The 24,704-nt window shown below is 38.8% G+C and overlaps 1 protein-coding gene across 3 annotated transcripts in view; it reads right to left on the reverse strand.

Moving 5' to 3' along the window:
• The window catches only part of SGCD (sarcoglycan delta), a 1,033,728-nt gene that overhangs the window by 432,291 nt on the left and 576,733 nt on the right, over positions 1 to 24,704 (reverse strand). The window contains exon 1 of one of the 3 annotated variants that reach the window (NM_001144123.1): positions 9,873 to 9,948. The exons of the other annotated variants lie outside the window; for them this stretch is intronic. The gene's annotated coding sequence lies outside the window, so the exon portion shown is untranslated. Of the gene's footprint in view, positions 1 to 9,872; positions 9,949 to 24,704 lie in introns of those variants that run through there. 3 annotated transcript variants of the gene reach the window in all.

A 24,704-nucleotide genomic window follows, 5' to 3' on the forward strand; every position in this document is an offset into this window, starting at 1 on the left:
AAATGCCTGTAGTAAAATCTGTGGTCTGAAAGGAAAGTATCTTCATCTCATTTTGAGCCATGGTATTTCTTTTGTACAACACACACACACACACTCAAGTGTCCAGAGAAAAGGAGGATAACATTAAAGGCAAGAAATCATCCTACACTTTGCTAAGTAAGTTGCACGCCTTCACATATGTCTGTATGTATACATGCACCTATGCACATGTGTCTACTGAAGTATAACTTACTCCTAGTGAAATATACAGATATTCACAAAACAGCTTGAGTTTTACAAGTTTGTATATCTGTGTAAAAAATAATTCAGTCAAGGAGTTCCTACTGTGGCTCACTGGGTTAAGAAACCAACTAGTATCCATCAGGATGCAGGTTCAATCCCTGGCCTCGCTCAGTGGGTTAAGGATATGGTGTTGCCAGGAGCTGCAGCGTTGGTTGCAGACGCAGCTCAGATCTGGAACTGCTGTGGCTGTGGAGTGGGCTGGCAGCTGCAGCTCTGATTCAAACCCTAGCCCAGAACTGCCAAATGTCACAGGTGTGGCCATAAAAAAAAAAAAATCAGTCAAGATAGGGAACACATCCATCACCCTGGAAAATCCCCTTATGCCCCTTCCTAATCAACTCCCATCCTCAGAGGCAGTGACTGTTTTGATTTCTATCACAGTTAACATTTTATTTATTTTTTTATTTTATGATTTTTATTTTTTCCATTATAGTTGATATACAGTGTTCTGTCAGTTTCTACTGTACAAGAAAGTGACCCAGTCATACATTTATACATACTTTTTCTCACATTATCCTCCATCATGTTCCATCACAAGTTACTAGTTATAGTTCCCTGTGCTGTATAGCAGGATCTCATTGCCTATCTACTCCAAATGCAATAGTTTGCATCTATTAACCACAGACTTGCACTTAACATTTTATTTTTTAACTAGAATATCAGCTTTCAATTTATTATTTCTGCTATCTTACAGTCTTTTAGTCTTCGAAACCTTCTAATATAGAGATAATTATCTCTGTTTTTTAAATTATTCAATGAATTTCATTACATTTATAGTCATACAATGGTCATTACAACCCAATTTTATAGGATTTCCATCCCAGACCCGCAGCACATCCCTCCAACCCCCAACCTGTCTCCTTTGGAAACTGTAAGTTTTTCGAAGTCTGTGAGTCAGTATCTGTTCTGTAAAGAAGTTCACTGTGTCCATTTTTCAGATTCCACATGTCAGTGATACCATATGATGTTGGTGTCTCACTGACTTCTTCACTTAGCATGATAATTTCTAGGTCCATTCATGTTGCTGCAAATGCCATTCTTTCTTTCCTTTTAATGGCTGAGTCATATTCCATTGTGTATATGTACCACATCTTCTTTATCCACTCCTTTGTCAATGGACATTTACTTCGGTTCCACATCTTGGCTATTGAAAATAGTGCTGCAATGAACATCAGAGTACATGTGTCTTTTCGAGTCATGGTTTTCTCTGGATAGATGCCCAGGGTGGGATTGCTGGGTTAAATGGTAACTCTATGTTTAGTTTCCTGAGGAATCTCCATACTGTTTTCCACAGTGGTTGCACCAATATACATTCCCACCAACAATGTAATAGTGTTCCCTTTTCTCCACACCATCTCCAGCATTTATTGTTTGTAGACTCTTTGATGATGGCCATTCTGGCTGGTGTAAGGTGGTACCACATAGTGGTTTTGATTTGCATTTCTCCGATAATGAGCGATGCTGAACATCTTTTCATGTGTTTTTTGGCCATCTGTATGTCTTCTTTGGAGAAGTGTCTGTTTAGATCTTCTGCCCATTCTTTGATTGGGTTGTTTGTTTTTTTGGTTTGCACACTTAACATTTTAAATCCTATGTACAGCTCTATAAAGTGGTGGTTTCAAGGAATGTCTAAGTTTGAGACATGAGATCTTGGCCACTGTGCTGGTCTACTGTATTTCTTTTCAATAGACATTTAGCCCATCTCAACATTGTCCTCTGAGAGAATTAAGCCAAAATGTCCTAACTCTTACGCATCTATAATGGTACTGTATGTGCCACCTATGAAAGAATTGAAAAAGGGGTCCCTCAAATCATTTTCTATATTCTTGGGTTCAGATCAGAAATTCTACTGAGAGCTTACTGATGTCTGATCAGGCAGGTGGGGTCAATGAATGAAATGGACACAGTCCTGCTCAAAGGATCAGGTAGTACCCAGATCCCTAGAACTTCTACACTATAAGAGATCAGATCAAGGATGTCCATTTTCAGCTTTTTCTAGATAGTCTAGATATCTAACTTAGTATATAATATCTCAGTATATGTAAATGCTTTGTAACTATTACTTTTTTTTCTTTTTTAGCCACACCCTCAGCATATGTAAGATTCCAGTTCAGGAATCAAATCCAAGCTGCAGCTGTGACCTATGTCACAGCTGGGGAAAAGCTAGATCCTTAACCCACTGCAACAGGCTGGGGATCAAACCCTTACCACCTCAGAGAAAACACTGGATCCTTAACCCATTGTGCCACAGCAGGAACTCCCTAAGTCAATTTTTAAAAAGCACTTCATGAGACAACATGCATCCACAGGCCAACCCCTGGATTGCTAGTTTGTGACCTGATTAACAGTTGGTGACTTGGTGTTTGCTTCCTCAGTTTGGGAAACACCAGGATTAGCTTCATCTGTGACACATGGGAGGCCACAAAGCTGTGAAGGTCAAAGTCAGCTTAGGAGGTGATGTTTGTCATCACACGATCAAAGTGTGGCTGTCCACCCTGTGGTCTGCTGCCCACACATCTGCCCACTGAGGGAAGCAGATGACTAAGGTCTTTAGCAAATAACATGGAAAAAAGAAACTGGCCATGGGAAGAGGGAATTGAATAAAAATATAGGAGGAAATAGCTAGCAAGAGCACAGAACACGAGAGAGGAGAGAAGACAACTACCGATAAGAACAGGAAGGAAAGAATACTGCGTGGCTTTGTTCCTCAGCCATCTCCAGGCTTTAAACATCTTCTTTCCTGACCACTCCAGCCCAGCACCACAACCCCAATATGAGTTGGAGCAACTGGGTGGTGTGGAATGATTTGCTTAGAGAAAGCTCACCTTGATATTTCTCTGCTCTGAGCTTTATGAGAGCACTTTCAGGGATTAAATATTTTGACCTTGGGAAGCAACTTGCAGGGTTTCCAAGAATTCCAAAATATATTATTTGGAAGTTGGGGAGTTCACAAGAAAGTCCGATCTCATCTCCCCAGCAAAGGTCTGTGATCTGAACAAGGAGGGAGATTCCAATTCCTGGCAACAGAGTTTTTATCAAGAAACTGTACTTGTTCTAATAGGTGCCACTGCACTATCAGTTAAAGAGAAGAATAACGCCACTGCTTCCCTATCCACCTACATACCACTAGGACAGCCATCAGCAAAGATTTTGAGCAAACCAATCTCACAGGATTTAGACACTTCGCGAACAGTGGTGACATGTCCCTCTTCCCATCCCGAAGACCTGTCCAGCTGGCAGGCCAGGCCACAGATTACACGGCTTCCTTCATAGAAGGCAGTTCACACTTGGCAAAAGGAATTGGAAACAATGAGAAAGGCAATCACTTGTTTGTTCAGCAGCAAAGGTGCAAGCAAAAAGGACAGTGGGATAAACTGGATCACTCCGTGTAAAACATTCTCTCCTCTGCTGATTGTCTCAAGACTTCACTTCATCACTTTATCTCTTTCACTCTTTGACAGTTTGCCTCACGTTGAGCCAGTGTTCAGTATATACAGCTAACAAATGCAAATCCTTACTGTGTGCAAGGCCCTGTGCTAAGTGTCTTTTAAGCACAAGCTCACAACGTGCTATGACATGGATGCTACCATGTTCATTGGAAAGATGATAAAATCATGGCTTGTGGAGAGGACATAACTTGTTCAGGGTCACAGGCCAGTTCTGTGTGCCTCAGAGCCTGGGCTCACTTCACAGTATAATCTCTCTCCTTCTGCTATAAAATCATCTCATCTTCCCCTCTTCGTTTATCATGTGCTGTTTCTTGCTTATCATCACCCTCCTCCCCTTTGGTTAACAGACGTACAATGTCCTGTTCAGGAATGTGCCCTTGACAGATGACTGGAACTGAGTTCTGAAAATGGTATATTGTGTCAGGAGGAGGTTACCTGGAAACGTGTTCAGAGAAGTGAAAGAAGAGTGCAGGAAAAAATGTGAGAGGGAGATGAAGTAATTCAAGACATACAAAAAGAAATGTGGGAGGAGTTCCTGCTGTGGTGCAGTGGGTTAAGAATCCAACTGCAGAGGCTCAGGTTTGGTCCCCATTCCAGTGCTGTGGGTTAAATGACCCAGCCAGTTGTGGTGCAGGTCACAACAGCAATGCAGATTCAATCCCTGGCCCAGGAACATCCATATGCCATGGGCTCAGGGACGGAAGGAAGGAAGGAAGAAATGAGAGAGCTTTAGAATTGCAAGAAACAGAATGTGAGAAGCAGAAAATGCTTTACAGGTATCTGATCCAATTTTACCGATGAAAAAACTGAGACCCAGCTCCTACCAGACTCAGGACCTACTCTAAGATCTTTGACCTTGACCCTTACCCTCCCTTGACACCTCCCTTTTGTACCAAGTCCTCCTATCACCATCAAATGTGCCTTAAGAGAGTATAACAATGGCCTGGGGTACAAAGCACAGAGAGGCAATGTTGGTTCTATCTGAGGGAGATGAGAATCAATGTTCGAACTGCCTCAAAATATAGTGAGGTTCGCCATCACTAAGAAACCTGCTGTCACATCTGGCTGACATTTGTCAGCAATGCTATAAATGGCATCCTTATAGCAGACAATGATTTAGACACAACAATGTTAAAATGGGTTCTGTGAACCAGGGTCTGTATGGCTCCAACAGAGTCATCCTGGTAGTGTTTAAAAACAGAAGCAGACACAGATTTACAAGGAGATCCTGCTGAATAGCATTGAGAACTATGTCTAGATACTCATGTTGCAACAGAAGAAAGGGTGGGGGAAAAAACTGTAATTCCAATGTATACATGTAAGGATAACCTGACCCCCTTGCTGTGCAGTGGGAAAAAAATAATAAATAAAAAAATAAAGTAAAAGTAAGAGCAAAAAAAAAAAAAACTTGATGAAATGATGGTAATAATAAATATAAGATTACTGAAATAAAAACAAACAAACAAAAAAAACAGAAGCATTCCTCAACTATCAGAAATTCTGCTTTGGAAGATTTTGAGACACCATGGAACACCAGATGATTTATGAGTAACTTTTTTTTTTTTTTAATCTTTTTGCCATTTCTAGGGCTGCTCCCGTGGCATATGGAGGTTCCCAGGCTAGGGGTCTAATCGGAGCTGTAGCCGCCGGCCTAGCCAGAGCCACAGCAACGCAGGATCCAAGCCAAGTCTGCAACCTACACCTCAGCTCATGGCAATGATGGATCCTTAACCCACTGAGCAATGACAGGGATCCAACCCACAACCTCATGGTTCCTAGTCGGATTCGTTAACCACTGAGCCACGACGGGAACTCCATTTCTAAGTAACTTTTTAATACTAAGCTTCTATCATGTAACTTTCTCTAGCATGGTTTCCAAACTGTCACTCAGCCCACTATTAAGCCAACACACATAATAAGCAGTCCACACCAGACTTAGAGTTAAAGGACAAGAGCCATTGTCTCTAAATTCCTGTGTTCTTTGGGCAGGTAATGTATCTTTTTCTGTTCTCAGTGTTCACTTCTTTTAAAGAGAAGAAATGGACTATGACAACAGTGCTAGAACTCTGGTCTGTGGGCTCTTATTCCACACCCAGAGGGCCTCTACCCATCACGGTAATATAATTGCATGAGGCCGGAAGAGACATCACCCAATTGTGGGTATGTATTCTGAGACACCGGGGGGTCTGCATGGGAAGGGATCCCTTCCTGATTAAAGGGGCAAGGGCTCATCAAGAGAAATATTTTCACCCTCATGTCCTGCTACCTCTGTCCTGACTTGAACATGACACATGGAGATGAATGGTATAGCAGAAAGGAAGCTATTTTCCTTGGGGACATTGCTCAGCTGCTCCAACAGTCCTGGACTGTCCAGGTGTAGTCTATACCTGAAGGCACCAAAAGTGAGGCCTTATAGGTTCCTATTTCTATAACAGGGTTTCTATTACTTGGAGCTGAATGCAAGCTTCATGGATACAGCATGAAAACTCTCTTTTCAAATGAAATCTCTTGCAAAACCCCAACACCTGAAATGCATACAAGTGGCTGGGATGTTCAGAAAAATGGATGGGGTGTTTCTAGAGCTACTCCTCCGTAAATTTCTGTAGTGTCATTCCATGGGACCAGAACTGGCCCCAATCAATACCTTTTCAGGTAGAGTCTCCAAAGCACCTGGGATTCTCAGACCTTCTCAAGACTCTTGAGAATTCTCTGCCAGGTTTCTTCTGATGTCTTTCTTTCTCTTTTCTTTTGATGTACTTATTTACCCCCATTTTGTTCTAAGAAACTGAGATCCAATTCGTGACCAATGGCTACTTCCATGCTTTTGTAGTGCCTGCATTTGTATTCAGTGTACAATCATGTTGGCCACAAGAGATTTGATTCTAATTGTCATGAACAGAGAAAGGAGCAGAGTGTGACATGACAGGAAACATTCCTTCAAGGTGCAGATCAAAGGACATCATGGCATGCAAATGAACGGGACATGGGAAGAGGAAAAAAATCATGGGAGAATTAGTATGTGTCCAGGTTATAACCCTATAGGCGTCTGAAATCAAAATAATCTCCCACTGTGGTACAGAAGAAATGAATCTGATTAATATCCATGAGGATGCAGGTTCTATCCTTGGCATCGCTCAGTGGGTTGGGGATCTGGCATTGCCATGAGCTGTGGTGTACATCATAGATGTGGCTCGGCTATGGCATTGCTGTGGCTGTGATGTAGGCTGGCAGCAGTAGCTCTGATTTGACCCCTAGCCTGGGAAACTTCATAGGCTGCACATGCAGCCCATGGAAAGCAAAAAAACCCAAAAAGCTCTAGATAGCTGTCAGCTCCCTGTTCACTGTGTTAGCCTTATTAAATTTCAGGAAAGCATCCTCTACTTAAGAAACTAATGATTATAATCTCAATATTATTAGAGCCTTTCTCTATATTTAATTCATAAATTGATTTTAGCGTTACAGATGCTTAAGAATGATTAAAATAGAGAGGTAATAGCTAGGCAAGGATTTGGAGGTTATACATATTTAAATAACAATAATAATAAAAGTAGTTAAATCAGCAATGGGGGGATGAAACTTTTTCCCCCACTTTGTTAAAAGGGGGTCTTTAAATCACTCAAAGTCAAGACATTCAGGACTACAGGAGAGCCCTAAACACTGCCAGATGGTCAAATCCATAATTCAATCCTCACCTTATGAAACTTTAATATTAGTATTTAATATCACACATTCACCAACAACATGGTACGTGCCCTCAGAGGTGTTTTTAAAATATAAAAGAGGAAGTAAAATCAAATAAATTCATGCCTTAAAAAAAGGATATGTATCATTCTACATTCCTTTGCAAAAGTGTGTCTTGATGATGAAATGTTCCACAGGCAGGGCCTGAATAAGCTAGGCTCCCTGGGACCCCTCACCCCTCACCACCTGGTCCCTTCACTCAACACTCTCAGCAGGAACATCTCTGGACGGAACAAATATGGGTTAAAAATAAGGCCTTAAGAGCCTGCTCCCCCCTCACTTACGAAATCGGAGCCCTTAGGCAATGCTGTTCTTACTAAACGTGCCTTCTGATTACTTCCAGGAGGCACAGTGGGGAAGAATGACCATGGGGTCTTCTTTTGTGAAGAGGGTAAAATACTTCTCATCGAGGCCACAGTTTAACCACACCATTCAGGCTGAACACGTCACTGCTGGGCTTTGCTGTTCTAGTTCTAGCTCTAGTACATGTGTTTCATTCCTGTGCACAGATCTCTTCCGTTCTGTGGCCACGCCTCTCTCCTTCTAGCCTGCATCTCTGCCCTGGATTTCTTCTTCCATCCCCTTCCACACGCCACTTTTTAATCTTTTCTTTTCAAATGCCAAGGGAACTTGATTTTTCCCTCCTATACTTCTAAAAGAGGGAAACTATGGAGTTTCTTCCGGGTAGCAAGCAGCTCTGTTCATACTCCTGCAACCTCAAGTTGCTATTTCACGCTTACTCTGCTCAAGCTTGACACGGACTAAATTTAGAAAAGTATGACATTGGAGCTTACAGAGTCTCCTTTTTCACTAGCAGTGCACTTGGCTATGGTTCACAGTGGTGCCAAATCTGTCCTGGCATCCTGCTCCCTCTGTAGGCAACACAAGTGTAGTCACTGTCTACAGGTCCTACCTTGCCCCAGGTCCATCAGTTCCCAAGCCCTCTCCATCCCAACAGAACCCAAAGATGATGTTTATGAAGAAAGTACTGGTGTGCCATCTCTCAGAATAAGAATTCCTGCTGCCAGTCAGTCCCCAATTCCCTCTGCTAAGAGCAAAACTCTTGAGAAAATAAAATTGCTGGCTGAGAGGGCTGACTTTTCACCCACAAACAATGTCTGGGCACTTATCCTAGGTCTTACAAAAAGACAGGAAAAAGTCAGGCTCCCCTACTCATTATTCACTCATAATCTAACTCTCTGCTATCAGCTACTTATTGAGAGATTTGAGACCTGAAGTCAACACACACCTGTTTTGCTAGAGGTCCACCTGCAGAAGTCAAGCCACCCTTCTTCTGTTCAAGGAGTAGCCAAAAATCCATTCATTCATCCGTTTCCCCAACAAGATGCTTGGCCAAGCCCCCTTTGGAAAACTCCATTGCTGTTACTGATTGCTTTGCCAGTAATCACAAAGTTGTAGTGAGATTTAATCTAGCTCTTTCAGAGCTGAACCAGTTTCTTAAGTGCAATTACATTATATCGTGCATTTTGTAGAAGCTAGGCATAGAATAAGGTATAGCTTTTGTGGGGGGTGGTAGAATCTGTATGGCTTTATAGCTGATATATAGAAAAGAGAATTATTGAAAATTCGATTTTTTTAAAGCACTCTTTCAGTAAGGTATGAAATCAAACCAATCAATGAAATAAGATTCACACTACTATATCTCTATCTTTTAACAATGATTTCTGAGTAAATGACTGTTTTCTGTGACTCTTCAGTTGTCTATATTTCATAAAATACAGAAGTATTTTTTTGAAGAGAACTGACAGTTACTTCAATTTAGAAAAATTGAAAATTATTATAGAAACAGAATTACAAATGTTGAGCCAGCATATTTCTAGGCAAATACATCACTGAGCTTCTTAATGACAGTCAAAATCCCACATAATAATAAAAGGTGCCAGGAACTCGTACATACAGATCTGTTCCTACACTCTGAAAGCGTAATCCAAAATAGAAACTTCAAACTCCGATTCTCTCAAATAAGAGCCATTTTCTGCTAAAAATGCCTCTCTCCAAATTCTCCTGAAGCAAAGAGCACAGTTTCATCTAAAATTATCCTCCCTGCCAATGAACTGTCCTTGCACGTAGAAAAGTTACAGAAGGTTGGAGCAGGATGACAACACAAGAGTTCACAGACTTTGCCTTTTCACAGTCGTGTTGCCGGTCCCATCTAACTTTCCCAAGTATTTCTGCTCTGCTGAAAATCACATCTTGAGGCGGGCTGTGGAAAGAAAAGATTACAACCCACACCAAGTATGTGAGTGATGGAGTTCTAACTTGTACACACACACACACACCCACACACACACACCCAAAACTCAGAGTACTTGAGAACAAACAGCAGGCTTAGAGAGGACAAGAAAGCATGGAAATGCAGGAACGTTAACTGTCCCCTACCTCTCTTGTCTTCTTCGCACAAAGCGGCTGGTGAGAACCCCGCACAGTCCAGGAGGCGTGTGTGGAGAGGCTGGAAGGAGGCGGCCACTGGGCCTGCGGAGGGTGAGCAGGCCCAGCCTGTGTTTAGAAGCTGCCCCAGTCAGATTTTCCAGCTGCAGAATTGCAGCCAAGTCCCTGCCCATGCCTGAAGAATTTCCTGAACAGCATTCCCGGTCTTTTTCTGACTGCTTTGAAACCGTACTCTGTCTGTACTTCAATACGGCTTTGTCAGGCCAACTCCCAGCTACTGGGCTCACTCCAGCTCTCAATGGGAAACACATGTGTCAAGCACGGCCCTGCTCCCCTGCATCGGCGCCCCTGGCGTCTGCTGGGCCCACACTCACAACCACAAAGACCAGGGCTGCTAGAACCGATTCTGATTTCTCACTCATTGTCCCCACGGCCTCTGCTCTGTGGTGCTAGCCGCTGGAGTGGCATCTCTTCTGTCTTCTCCTTAACTCTGCCCCTTTTTAACTGGCTCTGTCCCCAGATGACCCCTGTTGGCTACCTCCCCCCCACCCACCAGCCCTTGCCAATCCTGATAAGGAGCCTGTTACAGCTGAGAGATGGGAGTTCTAAATTGATCTCCCTGCTGGCTGTTGCCTCTGTCTTTGCTCCCAGTTTCAATTGCTCAAGGAGGAACAATATTTTTAGCATTTCCAGACTGGTTCAGGCACTTCAGAATGGTTGCCTTCACCTGATATGTGCACCTTTTGCTGCTGCCACTGAAAATAATGCAATTATTTTTTTCAGACACTTCTGGTGCTCCCTGCTCTGTAACTGTGCTGGTCCAAAAAAAAAAAAAAAAAAAAAAAAAAAGATGTAACATTTTGCAGGTTGTTGCACTGTGTGTTACGGTTACAGGAAATGCAAAGGAGAAAAGAATGCACCTTTAATCTGAAGGTGTCCTGATCCTCTGCACCTGTGATTATTTCTGGATGACACTCCGAGATGTCCCATCCCATGTACATTCTTCTGGATTTTACGGTCTACCTTTGAGATTTCCTCTTTCCATAAAAAAGGAGGAAATGTCTAAATAGATGAAGAGGGCACTCCTCTTCCCCCACACTGAAAACCCCGTATCTAATGAGCCAAAGCTAAGTTGTCAAGGCAATACTATAAAAAAAAAAAAAAAGATGATTTAAAGAGAGTGCCTCCTTTGTTTTGAGATTTTTCTTTTCTTTGTGGGGGTATTAATATTTTACATTCCCAAACCATATCCCACTAGCAACTGATTTTAAAGAACTGGATGGCCAGATTGTAAAAGTATTGTGTGTTCCTCAGGGGCTGTTGTAAATAATAGATTTGGGATCTGAAGTTTAGCATCCAACTGCACTGGCTACGTTCAGCAGGATTCGACTTTTGCCTTGGGAAGCAGTCAGTGTGTGCATCTGTGTGTGGGGAAGGAAGCATGAGCACCTCTAAGGTCAGGATGCAATTAAGGAATCAAAGAACTTCAGAGTAGGAGGGAACCCCAGAGACCTGCTAATCCAAATTGTTTCAACCCTTCATTTTACACAGGGAAATGGAAGTCCACAGAGACGAAATGACTTGTCCAGAGGTGCAAAGACCCTTAAAGTCAGAACGGGTGCTAGAAAGCAACATGTGCGCTAATTTTCCATATGCTTTCTCCATCCCAGCATCATTGGGAAAGGCAGTATCATTAACCTTCATAAGAGCAGGCTTGGCATCGGTGGCCCAGATCTAATCTTAGCTGTTTCTCACTACGGCTGTGACTCCTGGTTAGTTTGCTGAGCCTCCCTGTACCTCAGTTTCCTCATCTGTAACATGGGGGTAAGAATAGAATCTACCCCACAGAATTGTTAGGCTTTGATGAGAAAATCCATGCCATGTGTTTATGACACGGCCTATACATTTCAGTTTAGTTCTCTTTCTTTTTTACATTGAGCAAAACCCAGACCCTTTCTCTTGCCTAAAAGCAAAATTGTACTCTCACATCTACTTTGAGTTCCTAGAATAAACTAATGAACTGATTAAGTTTTCTGCCACCTTACTTTTACATAGAAAGGGCCTATTACCTTAGACATAGCCAAGTTCCTAATGCTTTATCAGAACCAAACAGCTACGTTTCAGTTACTCTCTACACACAACACTGAAGTCTTGCCTCAAGATTAACTCACAGGCAAGGTAACCAGTGAGACCAAATCTGCAGTCAGTTACACAAGGCTGAACAAAGTGTCATTTGCAGAGAACTGGACCTTCTTTCCAAGCCTTAAGAGCTCAAGATTACCCTGCTAAAAATAGAAGACCATTAGCGATTGCAATCCTCATGTTTGGCAACTGCAATGTCCTAAATTAACAACTACAAAACAAAATCCCTAATATTGAGGAAGAAAGTTTCCTGAGAAAACAGCTTCTACAAATTCTAAAGAATCAGCTTTCTATCTGGGGTTCCAGAGCCTTCACTGTAGAAGCAATCCTAGGAACTGGTTATTGAACCACTCACTACATACTAACCATGTCTGGGTGCCCGGCTTCCTTGGGGAAAATAAAAGAGGAAGGGTAGTTCTTAATTTGGATTGGTTTGCAAATGTTTTAGTAAACAACAACAACAGCAGCAAAAAAAAAAAAAAAAAAAAAAACCAAAACAAAACAAACGAACAACAACAACAAAAATCCCATAGAACAACTGGAAAGACCAAGGTCAGACTTTATACAAAGGCAGAATATTGATGACGTCATCTGAGGAATGCTCCTCTGAGGTCTCTCCAAAGACTTACTCCATGGATCATTTCAGCATGGGCATTTGGAAGTCAATACCTTAGCTTGGGACCCGGTTTCATTACTACCAGCTGGAAAATCCTGAAAAGCTACGCATCTCTTCTAACATTAAGAAAAATTATCCCGAACCTGAAAATCAGGCCAAAAGGTGGTCACATTCTTTCAAAGTCATGTGCGGCAACTGTTTAAGATGATGTCTCGAGAATGAAGGGAAATGTGCCTCGTTCAATTCACTGTGTCCTACTGAATAAAGATCCCAAATACACTCAAGTTACACACTGACTTGGGAAATTTTATCTACTAAAGATACAAGTTATTTCTCTTCAGTAGAAAATATAATCCCAAATGTCATGGCTTACTGCCCTATAGGACGTTAAACGAGTTTTGTATCTAATCTATTAATCCTGAGCTAACTTTCCTTTGTTAATATATCTATGAACAAGTTTTGGACTTACTGGAAAATAGAGACTCCAAATCATCCTTTTTTTAGGAGTTAAATTATTGCTGCAATTTAAATGCATCCATTACTTTAGGAAATGGACCCCCCCCAAAAAAGAAAATATTGCTGAAATTTATGTCAAAGAACGTTCTGCCAATTTTTTTGTTCCTCTGGGAGTATTATAGTGGCCAGTCTTACTTTTAGGTTTTTAACCCATTTTGAGTTTATTTTTGTGTACAGTGTTAGAGAATGTTCTAATTTCATTCTTTTATATATGTAATTGTCCAGTTTTCCCAGGACCAATTATTGAAGAGACATTTTGTATATTCTTTCTTCCTTTGTCATATGCAGATTAATTGACTATAAATGCATTGGTTTACATATGGGATTTCTATCCTGCTCCATTGATCTATGTGTCTGTTTTAAGGTCAGTAACAGTATTTCGATGACTGTAAAACTTTGTAGTATAGTCTGAAGTCAGGGAGTGTGATTACACTAGCTCTGTTCTCCTAAGATGGTTTGGCTATTTGGGGTCTTTTATGTTTCCATACATCTTTTTAAATTATTTGTTCTAGTTTGGTGAAAAATGCCATTGGTATTTTGATAGGAGTTACATTGAATCTGTAGATCGCCTTGGATAGAACGGTCATTTTAAAAATATTGATTTGTCCAATCTAAGAACATGGTGTATCTTTCCATCTGTTTGTGTCATCTTAAATTTCTTTCATTAATGTCTTGCAATTTGGGGAGTCCAGGGTTTTTTGCCTCCTTTGGTAGTTTTATTTCTAGGAATTTTATTATTTTTGATGTGATATTAAAGGGGAATTACTCTTTCTGACAGTTTGTTGTTACTGTAAAGAAAAGCAACACATTTCTATATATTAATTTTGTAGCCTGAAACCTTACTGAAAAGCTTTTACAGAGCAAAGGAAACCATCAACAAAATGAAAAGACAGCCTACTAAATGGGAGAAAATATTTGCAAATGATATGACTGATAAGGGATTAACATCCAACATACATAAACGGATCATACAACTCAATAACAAAAAAATGACCCAATTAAAAAATGGACAGAATAACTGAACACACATTTTTCCAAAGAGGAAATGCAGATGGCCAACAGGCACATTAAAAAGATACTCAACATAGGAAAAGATGCTCGACCCTGCTAATCATCAGGGAAATGCAAATCAAAACAACCCTGAGATACCAACTCACACCTGTCAGAATGGCTATCATAAAAAGAACACAAATAACAAATGTTGGTAAAGATGTGGAAAAAAAGGACACTTGTATACTGTTAGTAGGAATGTAAATTGGTGCACTGTGGAAAATAGTATGGAGGTGTCTCAAAAAAAACTAAAAAAGAGCTACCATATAATCCAGCAAATCCATTCCTTGATATATAAACACCCCAACAAAACCTCTAATTTGAATAGATACATTCACTCCCACATTCACAGCAGCATTATTTACAATTGCCAAGATATGCAAGTAACCTAAATGTCCACCAAGAGATGATTAGAGATATAAAGATGTGATATATATATGAAATATGTATGAAATTTCACATAATGACATTTTTCCATTTGCAGCAATATGGGTGAACTTGAGGGCATTAGGCTAAATAAGTCAAACAGAAAAAGACAAATGCTTATATAATCTATATGCGGAATCTTAAAATTACAACAAACTAATCAATATACCAAAAAGAAACAGACAAATATACAGAGAACTAGCGATGACCAGTGAGGGGTGGGAGGGTCACTACAGAGGTGAGGGAGCGAGAAGTACAATCCATCAGGTCCAAGATAGGTTCAAGGATGTATTGTACAATACAGGGAATAGAGCTACTATTTCGTGGTAACAGTAAATGGAAAGTAACTTTAAAATGGTATAAAAAATTTTTAAACGTACCTATTTGTGAAAACTACTAAACACATGCAGTACCAGTACATCATTTCTCCTCAGTACGATTTAGATTCCTTTCAACATTTGGTTTGCTTTCTTCTACAAAGGGTTCAGTTTAGCTAATTTCTTCTTAAAACGTGGTGCTGAGATGTGCACAGACTTTGTAGGGGTGCTGGGGCTAATGCAGCAGGCAGAGGCACATCCTCTCACTTAGAGAATTCACCATTAATGCAATTCATAGTAGTATTGGGTTTGGGGGGCAGTCACCTAGAGTCACACTGAGCAGCCAGCTTCAGACAGTGCTCTATCATGAGCACTCTCACCATGGTTTGTTTACATCTGTGATTCTCAAGTCCATATTTATGTAAGACCCATTTGAAGGGAGCTTTTAAGGTAAATACAGGTAAGGGCTCAACCCAGAGATTTTGATTCTATTGCAATGGGATAGAAACCTAGGTAACAAAATCTGTTTGAGGGCCCCTAACCAACCAAGATGATTCTAATATGAGCCAGATTCAAGAACCACCAAGTTACGGTGATAGTTGAACATTTAAAACATAAAGCTGCTGGTGTCACTCTGTGCAGTGAACTCCTTAGAGGGCTTGTCCCTGCTTGAAAGAGAGGCCTGGCCTCACCAGGCCTGGCCAGGTCCCTTGTCTACTTCTTCAGTCTCATCTGCTGCCACTTTCCCTTCTTCCAGTACTTCAAAGAATCATGTATCTCTCCACTTGAGAATCTTCAAAAAAGCTACTCTTTCTCCTTCTGAAAAGATGTTTCTTTTACCTGGATGCTACCTTCACTGTCATATTTTCTTCTATTTAACTCCTATTCAACCTTCAAGTTCATACTCCATTACACTTTCTCTTGGATCCAGTTATCTGAACACCAAATTCAACAATCCCCTGTAACATATGTACCCCAAACAGCATTTATCATAGATGTAATATGTTTTTATTTGATCCATATCACTCTTTCCTAATAGAAAATGAATATTCTCCATGAATGCTGGACCTAGGCTTGTTTGCTCACTAGTGCATCCTAGTTCCTTGCACCATTCCTAGCTCTTGGGGGCAGCGGGTAAAAGGGATGTTTTAAAGTAAGTGAATGCAGGTTTGTTTGTTTTTTTTTAAACTAAGAGCAAGGACATGTGTATAACTCTGTTTTTTATTTTTATTTTTATTTTTGTCTTTTTGCCATTTCTTGGGCCACTCCCCGTGGCATATGGACGTTCCCAAGGCTAGGGGTCGAATCGGAGCTGCAGCAGCCAGCCTACGTCAGAGCCATAGCAATGTGGGATCCAAGCCGAGTCTGCAACCTACACCACAGCTTACGGCAACGCCAGATCCTTAACCCACTGAGCGAGGCCAGGGATTGAACCCGCAACCTCATGGTTCCTAGTCGGATTCATTAACCACTGAGCCACGACAGGAACTCCAACTCTGTTTTTTAATCTTGAGTTTTTCAAACTTCACTTATCCTTTTGACATGTTAAAATGTTATATTACATTCAGAGTTTTCCTTTAAAAAATAAATATTTTCAAAAACTAATTAGCCATTCACATATTTATCTAAATGAGATAATTACCAAGTCAGGTACCTGGCAAAGCCCTTAAGGCCTGAGTGTTACTGAGTCCAAGCTCATACTCCCTGCTGCACCATGGGAGAATAAATTCAGAAATGAGATGTTGACGTGAGGAATAGCATCTTTATTTGGAAAGCCAGCAGATGGAGAAGATGATGGACTAGTGTCCCAAAGAACTATCTTCCACAAGGTAGAATTCAGGTTTATTCTATACTAAAGGGGAGAAGGGTGTGGCTGGCTGTTGCAAACTTTTTGCTGCCAGGATCCTTTGTTCTTGTAGACATATATGCAGGTCTGGTCATCATGTGCTTTTAAACCTCTAAGACAAAGCGTATTCTCCATTCTGCAAATTTCTATCTCTAAATTCATGGGAAAATGTTATACTTTAAATGTCAGAGACTTGAGAATGGGTTACCACATATATTTCAGGCTATAAGCTATAGACAACATTCTTTTAACAAAGGTGCAGAGCTAGGCAATAGACCACAAAGGTAAGCACTAAATGAATAGATCCAGTATGGAGTCAGGTTTGCTCTTCTCTGTTACAGTAGGATGCTTATGACTGCTGGGTACAGGATTAGCTGTTCCAGGCACCTGAGGGGGAAGGCTGAGCTGAGACAGAGTCTTATAGAAGTACAAAGTAGTTATGGCAGAAGTCTGAAAGAAGCATTTGTCAGGACCCTTTCAGTTACAGCAATCAGACCTCATTCAAATTAGTCACATGGGGAAAAAAATAGAGCTCCCTAAATCATATTACTTTAACACCAACAGGACCTTAAGATGGGAAGGAATGTAGCAACTAAAATATAATCAAGGCTCTATCTTTTTTCTAGGTTTCATTCTCAGTTTTGCTCCCTCCATTGGCTGGATGTCCACAGGTGGTCCACACACTCACTTTCACAGGGGCAAAAAAAGATCTTTCCCAGAAAGGAAACTAGGTAGCCCAGCTTAAGCCATATGCTTATACCTGAACATATCCCTATGACCAGCAAGTATGAGGCCATCAAATGGCCCATATTTGGCTCCTATGAAAACCCTCATGACTAAAGAGAAGGAATAAGCTCCATCTCCATCACATGGACTGAGTAGGCTAACTAGGGGTTTGAGTAAAAATAGTAGGCAGATAAAAGTCTGGTGTAAACTATGGATGATATGGCACTCAAGACATATTAATAATCTTGCCAAGGAAAGGTTCTTTAAGAAATATTAAGAGGCAGTATTTAGTCAAAGGATAGAAAAATTATTTGCTGTATACAAGCCCAAACCAACTGCATTAGAGTTAAACTAGTGGCAGACAATTAGAACAGTAACATTATGCCAGTCTTTCATTTAAGGGTTCATTTCACAAATAATACCTGATGGGAAATGACACTCACCCTGCTTTGGCTCTTCAAAACAGACGGAGCAAATCCAATCCTGCCTTTCAATGGCCAAGGGCAAAATTATGTGGTTGACTTTGAAGAGACTTTTTGTGTGTGTGTATGGAGCAAATCTGGACCAAGTAGTTTGGCTCAGTGACAAATCAATGACCCACAGTTTTCAGAATATCTCCATTGGCCAGACACAATGTCTAAGCTGAAGTCATTTTCTGTTTTGGAAATTCAAATATATGCATGGTGCACAGTGAAGGATTCTCAAGCTATGTCATTACTTTGAAGAGGAACTGACACATCTGATAATTTAATGTGACCAGTAATGAAACACACTGCAAATATATCTTTTTTAAAGAAATTGATTAAACAGTACAAAGCAAATTCTGGTCTAGTTGTATAGATACTTTCAAGCACCTTTTCCTTTTCACCATACAAAAAAAAGTGATCAATTATTCCAAAATTTCATCCTGGTCCATAATTTCTCATTGTTTTACAACTTGCTGAAAGTAAAACTCTTGAAATATCACATTTTTTATTTGGAAATAAAATTTATTGATCAATAAAAATGGGCCAGATTCCATGATAGGCACTACATGCTAGGCAGAAATAAGTAAAACCTATACTTCCAAAAATGATAGCATCACTCATTTTTGCTTTTATAATCACATTAGTGTTCAATGAAAACAGAATACAACAGTTTTATTCAGGAACTCCAAGCTAATTATAAGCCCTCTGAATGAGTAATGCTGTTTCAAACCAAAAGCCACTCTCAAAATTCAATACCAAACCCTAAAAAGGTACACCAAAAAAGTCAAAAGCTGCCAAGGAAAAAAACTTCCATATTATATATTTCAAATAATTTACTCTTTAGAAGGAGTTCATTTAATATGTATTAGAGACAGAGATAAGAAAATCCAGAACTACTATGCTATCTTGCATCTAAAAGTTGCTTGATAAATGTTTACTATTTTACTAATAATGAGCACTTCTAGTAATAAGAAATGGTTCTTTAATGACAGACAAACACTAATGAATGTTATTACACTAGACTTGCCTTATAAAAATAGTAAGTGTAGTTCTCCAAGTTTAAATGAAAAGATGTTAAGTAACAACATGAAAAATGAAAGTATAAAAATAACTGGTAAAGATAAACATATAGTCAAATTCAGAATACTCTAATACTGAAAATGGTGGTATTTAAATTCCTTTTAACTATAGTTTCCAAGTTAAAAGACAAACATTAAAATAATTATAACTATAATAATTCATTAATGAATAAATGATATTGAAGAACATAAAGTGTGATATCAAAAGCATAAAATGGGGGAGGGAAAAGTAAAAATGTAAATTTGAGTTCAATTTAACTTCAAAGTTAAGTAGTTAGCAGCTGAAAAAAGACTATTATAACTGTAAGATATTTTATGTAAGCATCATAGTAACCACAAAATGTAAAATCTTAAGGACACATTCAGGCTGAAAGGGAAGGGAAGGTAAAAGATAGTCCATGCAAATGGTAACCAAATGATAGTTGCAACAGCTATGCTTATACCAGAAAAAACAGACTACCAGTCAAATCCATCACAGGAGACACAAAAGGTCACTGTATAATAATAAAGACGTCTATTCATCAGCAAGATTTAATAACTGTATGTTTAAATGCACTCAACATTGGAACACCTAAATATGTAAAGCCAATATTAACAGAACTGAAAGGAGAAATAGACAGCAATACAAAAATAGGAGGGGTGTGGGGCTTCAATACTTCACTTAAACAATGGATAAATTATCGAGAGAAAAATTCTATATGGAAACAGCAGGTTTGTAAAACAGTATCGACCAAATGGCCCTAACAGATATATACAGAACATTCCCTATAACAGAAGCAGAATACACATTCTTCTCACGTAGAACAATCCTCAGAACAGGTCATATTCTGAGCCACAAAACAAGTTTTAACAAATTTAAGATTGAAGTCATGTCAAGTGTCTTTTCTTACCACAATGTTATGAAACTAAAAATTAATAATAGGAGAAAAGCTGAAAGAAATCACAAATATATGGAAATTAAACAATGCACTCTTTTTTTTTTTTTGCCTTTTTGCCTTTTTGCCATTTCTTGGGCCACTCCCACAGCATATGGAGGTTTCCAGGCTAGGGGTCTAATCAGAGCTGTAGCCACTGGCTTATACCAGAGCCACAGCAACACGGGATCCGAGCCATGTCTGCAACCTACACCACAGCTCATGGCAATGTCGGATCCTTAACCCACTGAGCAATGCCAGGGATCGCACCTGCAACCTCATGGTTCCTAGTCGGATTTGTTAACCACTGAGCCACAACAGGAACTCCTTAAACAATACACTCTTGAACAAACAATGGGTTAAAAAATTAAAACAATAGAGGAACCAAAAGGCATCTTGAGACAAATAACAATAAAACATAATACACTAAGTCTTATGAAATGCAGCAAAGCAATTCTAAGAGGGAATTTCATAGTGATGAATGTCTACATCAGGGGAAAAAAATCTAAAGTAAACAATCTAACTTTATACAGAAGTAAATAGAAAAAGAAGAAGAAACTAAGCTCAAAGTTAGCAGAAAATGGTAAATAATAAAGATTAGAACAGAAGTAAAGGAAATAAAACACTAGAGTAAAAATGAAAGAGAACAACAAAACAAAGAGTTGCTTTTGGAAAAGATAAACAAAACTGACTAACCTTTAGCTATACTTGCAAAGAGAAAAATAGAAGGGACACAAATAAAATTATAAATCAAAGAGGAGATATTACAAGTGATACCACAGAAATACAAAAGATCATAAAGAGTATTATGAACAACTATACACCAAGAAATTGGACAACCTGAAAGAGATATATAATTCCCTGAAACATATACTCTACAAATACTGAATTGCAAAGAAAAAGAAAATCTGAACAAAGAAACTACTAGCAAGGAGATTGAGGCAATAATCAAAAATCTACAACAAAGAAAAGTCCAGACCAGATGGCTTCACAAGTGAATTCTACCAATTAATCAGAGAGGAATGAATGACAATTCTTTCCAAATTCTTCCAAACAATTGAGGATGAGGAAACAATCCCAAACTCATTTTCTGAGGCTAGCATTACCCTCATACCAAAGGCAAATGAGGACACTGCAAGAAAAGAAATTTACAGGCCAATATCCCTGATGAACACAGATGCAAAAGTCCTCAACAAAGTATTAGCAAAATGAATTTAAGAGCACATTAAAAGGATCATACATAGGGATCAATTAGGATTCATCCCTGGGATGAATAATAGTTTGACATAGGTAAATAAATGAAAATTATGCACCTCATTAATAGGAAAAAGTGTAAAAATTATATAATTATCTTAACAGAAACAGGAAAAAAATCTGATGAAAATTCAACATGCTTTCATGATCAAAACTCACAACAAACTATGTAAAGAATGTGCCTCTTTGTAATAAAGACCGTATATGACAAGTCCACAGCTAACATCACACTCAACTATGAAAAGCTGAAAGGTCAGAACAAGTCAAGGATGCCCACACCAATTCAACATATCAGTCAAAGTCCTAGCCACAGCAATCAGGTAAGAAAAATTAGTAAAAGATATCCAAACTGGAAAGGAAGAAGTTAGTCTCTGTACGTAGGTAGTGTGATTTTATATACAGAAAATCCTAAATATTTTACAAAAGAACTGGTAGAAATAAAAAATAAATCCAGTTAAGTTGCAGTATATGAAATCGATATACAAACATCAATTGCTTTTGCATGCATTAACAACAACCTATCAGAATAGAATAGGAATTTTAAAAATAAAATACTTAGAAATAAATTTAACCAAGGAGGTATAAAAGAATCTTTTATAATATTGGAAAAATATAAATGATGATGAAAAAAACTGCAGAAGACAGAACTAAATGGAAAATGCCCAATCCTATGTTCATGAACATGAAGAGTATTGTTTAAATGTCCATCCTAACTACAGATTTAACACAACCCCTATCAAAATTCAAAAGCCATTTTCACATAAATTGAAATAAACGATCCTAGTATTTCTAGGGAACAACAAAAGGTCCCAAATAACTAGAGCAATCCTGAGAAAGAGGAGCAAAGCTGGAGGCACCATACTTTTAGGTTTCAAACATACTACAGAGCTACAGTAATCAAAATACTGTGGTATTAGGATAAAAATAGATTCATAGACCAATGGAACAGAATAGAGAATCTAGAAATAATGCCACACATATTTAGTCAATTAAGTTGTATGAATCGCATATATATATTTTGGATAGTAACTCTGTATTAGATATATGGCTTGCAAATATTTTCTCCTACCTATCTATATCTGAAAAGGAAATTAAATCAAGATCTCAAAGAGATATCTGCATTCATGTGTTCATTGCAGCATTAGTCACAATATCCCAGATATGGAAATTACCTACATGTCCCCAGACAGATAAATAAAGGAAATGTGATATATGTACTGCAAATAAATAATACAGGATATTATTCATCCATAAAAAGAAGAATATTCTGCCATTTATGACAACATAGATAAACTCAGAAGATATTATGCGGACAGAAGCCAGACACAAAAAGACAAATATTATATGATCTCTCTCATAAGTGAAATCTACAAAAGTCAAACTCTCATAAACAGAGATTAGAATGGTGGTGGCCAGGGATTGGGGTTAGGGAAAAATGAGGAGATAGTGGTCAAAGTGCACAAACTTTCAGTTGTAGGATGAATAAGTTCTGAGGATTGAATAGACAGTATGGTGACTATAGTTAATAATATTGCATTGTACACTTGAAATTTGCTGAGAATAGATCTTAAGTGTTTTCTCTTATACACACACATAAAAGGTAAGCATGTGAGGTGATAGATGTGTTAGCTTGACTGCAGTAAGCATTTCACAAGGTGTGTATGTATAATAATGTTGCATACCTTAAATACCATTTTAAGGTTAATTGTATACATCAATAAATCTGGAAAAAATAAATCTAAACCACCTAAACAGAGTAAAAAATATTGGTAATATTTTTCAGTAGATTGCAGATGAAAGAATTTATATGATTATTAAAGCTCATAAATGATGTGTTATAGCATATTCTGATCTAGAATGAGACAGTAGGTCATCAAGATAAACTTTTCATTACTTGCATCAAAGAGTGAGACCTGAAGTGACATGGGCAGAGTCCCACAGAGAGATACTGTTTTAAGTGTTGGGCAACAGATACACATTGTCTGATATCTATGCTGCCACCTGGGGCCAGTGACTGTGATTGCAGGATATGACTTACTATCACTTCTTCACTTACTTGGGTAGGAATTACTTTCTGAAATACAATTATTGTCCCAAGATGCACTGTCTGGTTATCTCTTCTCCCCTTACCTTCTCCTAATCAATCAGGGAGTCCTTTAGTATTTCTTGTGGATATGTTAATAAAGAACTAAGTACAAACAGATAAGACTACTGGAAAAATTAAAGCATAGATCCAAGGATAAAATGCTCCCATTCTAATTTAAATACAGGCAAAAATTTCCTTATATACCTTTAACCCTGGCTTTAACAGAGCACGTACTCATTAAGTATCTGCTAGAATGGATAGAAGCAAAACACTTCTGTAACATTAGTGGATCACTGTGTTCAATGGCAAGGTGATTTTCCCCAATGGTTCCATCATGATCAACTTCAACAGTTTTTCAATATCCTCAGCCTCATCTCTTGTAATTAGCAGGAACTGTTAGAAGTAAGAGCCTGGGCCCAATATGGTTAAACCGCATTATTATCCTATCTTAGAGCATAGCCTGGAGTGGTGATGTAATAGATTCATAGAAATACACTTCATGTAAAATGTACTCACTGGCTATAGTGAACATGCTTTGCTGTTCACTACCCAAATCAGGAATCAGGAAGAAGCATAAACATTAAGTGGATGAGAACAGAAATGCTCAAGTCAGCATAAAAAGACAGATTGGTAACCTGAGCAGCATGCTATAATCTAATGTACTATGTTGTACTATGTTGGTGCATCTAATGGAAAGAATGTGCATCTAAAATGTCACTCATGGATGCAAATAAGAAAGGAGAGCCATAATGAGAGAAAGTAGGCAGAGGTTACTCAAGCAATGAAATAAGGCATCTTAGCCATGAATTCCACTTTTGTGAGTGGTTGGTTGTTTTATGCAAACATTAGAGATATACTAGATAAAACAGATGGGGTTCATTACTCTCAAAGCATTTATGGTCTTCATTGAGAAGACTTTGAGTATTTCTGGTACCATTGACAAGACCATTACTAATGGGCTGACTTAGCCTGATGTCATTAAGAAATTCTTTTTCTAAAACACTTTGGGGTTTTTTGTTGTTGTTTATTTTTTTTTTGCCTTTAACATTTTATATTTACTTTTTAAATTAATTTATTTTTAATTTTTATTTCCCCAATACAATTTTTTTTCTACTGTGCAGCATGGTGACCCAGTTATACATACATGTACACATTCTATTTTTGCACATTATCATGCTCCATCATAAGTGACGAGACATAGTTCCCAGTGCTACACAGCAGGATCTCATCGCTAATCAATTCCAAGGCAATACTTTGCATCTATTAACCCCAAGGTCCCAATCCACTCTACTCCCTCCCCTTCCCCTTCTGTAACCACAAGTTTATTCTCCAAGTCCATGATTTTCTTTTCTGTGGAAAGGTTCATTTGCACCATATATTAGAT

The sequence above is a fragment of the Sus scrofa genome, chromosome 16, assembly GCF_000003025.6.
Source record: "Sus scrofa isolate TJ Tabasco breed Duroc chromosome 16, Sscrofa11.1, whole genome shotgun sequence".
Classification (NCBI taxonomy): Eukaryota; Metazoa; Chordata; class Mammalia; order Artiodactyla; family Suidae; genus Sus; species Sus scrofa.